A 4,714-nucleotide genomic window follows, 5' to 3' on the forward strand; every position below is an offset into this window, starting at 1 on the left:
TGAGGAAAGAGGGACGTTGCGAAGGATTTCATGTTACTCGGATCTATAATCAATGCGCGTGGAAGGCGCCGTCAGGGAATCGGATGCCGTATCGCATGGAGCAAATCTGCTCCCCAAGACTTCTTGGATGTCTTTAAAAGTGAAGATGTCGTTCTTAGAACTGCGTTGCGTCCGGCCGATACGTGGGGGAGAGGTGGCCAGTGAACACAGAAGACAACGGAGCGTTCATGTGCTTGACCGGCGGTGTTGTGGAGCATGCTGTGGACCTGCCAGAAGAACAAATCGCCTCTGAAGAGACACAGCCAGGATGCTCCTTAGAAGCAAGAATGGCAAGACCTCGTCTCAATGACTTCACACAGCACCCGGAGGAACCATCGCCTAGAGTTGGAACTGACTCAAGGACCCCTGACAGCCACAGCAAGGCTCGGCCAGGCTTGTGGGGGGTGGAAACGGCTAACACCCTGTGCTTCTGACTGCATGATTGGGTGGGGGGCGGTGTTTCATCTTCCAGAGACTTCTCCAAAGAAAAGCCTGGTGCTCTACTTCTGAGAAACCAGTTGTGGAGAAGAGCACAGTTCTATTCTGACCCACATGGGTCCCCACGACTTGGACTTGACACCGACAGCTGGTTCTGGTATCAGTGCCAGACACTGCACCATGCTGGGAGTACCAAATCAGGTCAGCCGTGGTTCTGCCCTCAGGAAGCATGTGGTCCCAAGCATGTGCCTGTGACCCTTCTCCTTGTGTCCTTGCCAACACTTGACCTGGCCCTTGCAGCCCCCCCCCCCCCCGCCCCCTATTCCTGCTTCCACACCACCCTCTAGTCTCAATAGATCAGCAATTCTCAGCCTGTGGGTCACAACCCTTTTAGGGGTCGAGTGACCCTTTCACAGGGCTTGCCTGATTCATAACAGTAGCAAAATGTCAGTGATGAAGTAGCAATGAAAATAATTTTATGGCTTCCCGGAGGTGACATTCAACCGGCTGTTTCGGGCCACGGGCTTTCTCTCCTCGAACCATGGCCCAGTTTGTCCGTAACTTGGTGGAGAAGGCCCCGGGGCTGGTGAACGCTGCTGTGACTTACTCGAAGCCTCGACTGGCCACATTTTGGCACTATGCCCGGGTGGAGCTGGTTCCTCCGACCCCTGCGGAGGTCCCTGCAGCGATCCAGAGCCTGAAGAAAGTAGTCGAGAGTGCTAGGACTGGGCGCTTCAAGCAGCTCACAGTTAAGGAAGCTCTGCTGAGTGGTTTGGTGGCCACTGAAGTGTGGATGTGGTTTTATATTGGCGAGATCATAGGCAAACGAGGCATCATTGGCTATGATGTTTGAAGACCAGTCTTTAACATCTGGTTATATTGGTTTGCTCTTTGAGTTTTCTTGGACCATGTGTGATCAGTCTACTCTAATAAAATAGATCATCTAAAAAAAAAAAAGAAAATAATTTTATGGTTGGGGGTCATCACCACACGAGGACCTGTGTTAAAGGGTCGCGACATTAGGGAGGTTGAGAACCACTGCAGTAGATGAAGACCCGGTTTGTCGACACGTGGTGACATGGTGACTGACCGGTGGCGATCGGTCTCTCCTGTCTTCAGCCCGCTCATCACGCCCAGTGCTGCTGGGGGAAACCCTACTGCATGCACCGCTCCATGGGGTGGCTCTGCCTGCCATTGGCTAACTTCTGGAGGGACCATGGCCAGGGTGGAGGGAGGTGGGCACGGGCAGAAGGGAACTTCAAAACACTGATCTCCTATTAATAAAGGGAATCTGTGGGCAGAAAAATGGGAGCAACCCTGCTGGGGATTCCTGCTCTTGGGAAAAGGAAATAGACCCCCATGGGGGGAACAAATCACCAAGGCTCCAAATTGGGGAACTCACCTATGAATCATTCTTCCTATCATCAATTAGGGACACCTGCCTCACGCTACAGCTGAATTAGCTGCAGCCCCTAAGCTGGATAGTGGTTCCTGACCCCACGGATGGCCTATAGGCACTGCAGGGCAGCTGGGAGGACAGGTAGGAGGTGGCTGGGAGCAAAGATGGCCTGATGTATGCTCCCCGTCCCCATGCCCATCAGGATTGACCTTCCATCCACCTCCTGGTTTCTGACATCCAGTAGCCCAGGCCCCGAGGGGCCTCCTCTTCTGCAGTCCCTCCTTCGCCGAAGGCCTGGCTTGCTCTAATCCCATTGCCAGCACTCGCTCTGGGCCAGAACTGTGGTTACGGGCAGCAGTCAGAACCGCAGGGTAAGGAAACAATGCATGACTCAGTTCCATGCTTCTGTTGTGGGTTCTAATTTTAGGCCATTGTTCCATTCCTTGCTGTGCCTTTTCCCAGAATTCTAACGGGTGGGGGCAGGCCTGCTGGCCCAGATGGAGATGAAGGGCGAGAGGGTGGGGGGGGGGCACCGAGGTGCTGGGTCAGGAGTGGTGGCTGGGTCTATGGGGCTCAGCAGGAAAGATGACAGGGATCCTACAGAAAGAGGCCCAGCAGTCGGGAAGCCCATCCTGCTCTGACCCTTGTCACCCCCCTGACGACTCAGCTCTGTCATTTGAGCTACAGGGAGTATGGTCTGGACCCCCCCCCCCCCATACACTCTGAGTCACCGAGTTTCAAGGAGAGTGAAAAGATCCACATGTTTCATAGGAAAAAGGCTCATGAGCTGCATGTTCAGGTCAGTGCATGTGCCCTCTGCCGAGTCGTCCCCTGCTCCACAGCTGGGGCGAGGGGCAAGGAGAATTTGTTCCCGACTCCTGGCTTCCCTCACCCTATCCATTGGCCTGCAAGTGTCACACTCCACAAGCGACCCAGGGCTACAGGAGGGTGTCATCCCCTCCAGATCCCCCCTGATGCTTCTTCCTCAGGTACCAGTCTGGAGTAGACCCGGTTGGCAAAGGGAGGTTGGTCATGAGGTCCAGCGGCCTCTGTCTCAGCGCTCACGTATTTCTGGAGGGCTCTTTGTTTCCCCTAGGGCAAGATGTAGCTCGAGGCTCATAGCTTCGTCCAGTCAGACATCTGTGTGCACATGTGTCCAGGTGGGTGAGGGGCATTGACTTCCCTCCTTTTCCCTCCTTTTAAAATCATTTTATTAGGGGCTCTTACCACTCTTATCACAATCCATCCATCCATCCAATCCATTATGCCAGGCACATTTGTACCTATGACTTCCTTCCTTGAATTGTGAATAACCAAGGTTCCATCTGAAAGCCTCAGGCAGGCGAGGGACCCACCTTCCCTCCCCTGGCCTCCCTCATGCCCTCCAAGGTGATGAATCAGGTGCAGCCTGGCAGAAAGACCGGGGCTGGGGGCCCCAGCTCTACCCTCACATGGGTAATATGTCTCTGAGAGTCTCACTGGGCCTTGGCTTTCCTGGAAATGGGAGTCCTGCCTGCTTTTCCTTTTGTCCTCAGGAATGCTGGCCAGGGCCCCGCAGGTGTGCTCTTCCTCCTCAGGGGTGTGGGGTTGCCTCCTAATGGCACCATCCTTCTTTGCTTGCTCAGGCAGAGGGGGATACTTGACTGGGGGTCCCTGAAGAGGGCTTGGGGCTGGATACCCCATTCCTGCACTCTTTCTGGGGTGTTCTCTTCCTCTAATTGCCACCCCCCAACTTCCTGGCCTGCACCCCATCACTCAGGGCTGTGCCATTATCCCCACCACCACCCTCTCCCAACCTCCACCTTCCAGATTCCTCTGCCAACTGTACCCTCTGTATCCTTCCTTCATCAACCGTAGGCCTTGTTTCCCCCAATTCAGCTCCTCTTCGTTACCCCTCTCTGTTGCCTCCAATGGAAATCCCTCAGGCCCCAGGAATGTCAACACGAACCACATCTCCACTCTGCTACCCTAATGGGTGGTGGAAGCCGAAGGACAGGATGAACATGTAAGTGGCAGAATTCTCCGTGCTCAGAATCACGGCGTCTGGAAGGCGGACTCTGGTGGGAGAAGGCTGTCACGGTTATGAGATAAAAGTGACTCTTCATACACATTTTCATGACTGAAAATAGTCCCTGCGATATAGCCCTCCCTAAAGGAGTTGTCATAACAGATGTGCCTCGCTGTTCCCTATGTGCCCAGAGGTTATCAGTAGTTAAAAGCAACCAGATTCGATTGCCTGTCCTACTCTAACGAGCAGCTAACTCCCTGCCGATGTCGCCTTCTGAGAGTGAGCAGAGGTTGTTCTCCTGGGGAGGACGCAGGACACACAAGGTTAGGCTGTTGACTCAGTTTATTGCTCATTTCTTCACTCTATTACACGTATGGAAAGATTTGTAAGCCCCATGATTAGATCTACCCATTGAAAAATACATTTGCTCTCTTGATCCTGACATTGGGACGGGGAGCTCCTGTACCTCGCTTTTATTTGTCTTATTTTCTGTAATTGCAGAGCCGCTCCTAAGGAACCATTGGTTTATGGGGCTGGAGCCCACACTGGGTTTGACTTGTTTGTTTTTGCATTTGCCCTTGTCCTTCGTGATCTGGCTCAAGTGTCCGCTCATGTGTACCAAGCTACACCCGACACGGGTTTGAAGCAACAGTGTCCTATGGCATCTCACAATTTTGTGAGCCAAGGATCTGGACAGGAATGAGTTGAATCTCTCTCGCCTTGGACATGGATTAGAGTCCAAGCCCTCCCTGATGGTGCAGTGGTTACACGCTGGGCTGCCATCCTCATGGTCGAGAGTTCAAAACCACTTAGCAACTCTTCGGGAGAAA

At 53.4% G+C, this 4,714-nt stretch overlaps 1 pseudogene; it reads left to right on the forward strand.

Moving 5' to 3' along the window:
• The first annotated feature begins 965 nt into the window (after window positions 1-965).
• Window positions 966-1,421, forward strand: LOC142454510 (ATP synthase F(0) complex subunit g, mitochondrial pseudogene; annotated as a pseudogene).
• The last annotated feature ends 3,293 nt before the right edge of the window (window positions 1,422-4,714 follow it).

The sequence above is a fragment of the Tenrec ecaudatus genome, chromosome 8, assembly GCF_050624435.1.
Source record: "Tenrec ecaudatus isolate mTenEca1 chromosome 8, mTenEca1.hap1, whole genome shotgun sequence".
Taxonomy (NCBI): Eukaryota; Metazoa; Chordata; class Mammalia; order Afrosoricida; family Tenrecidae; genus Tenrec; species Tenrec ecaudatus.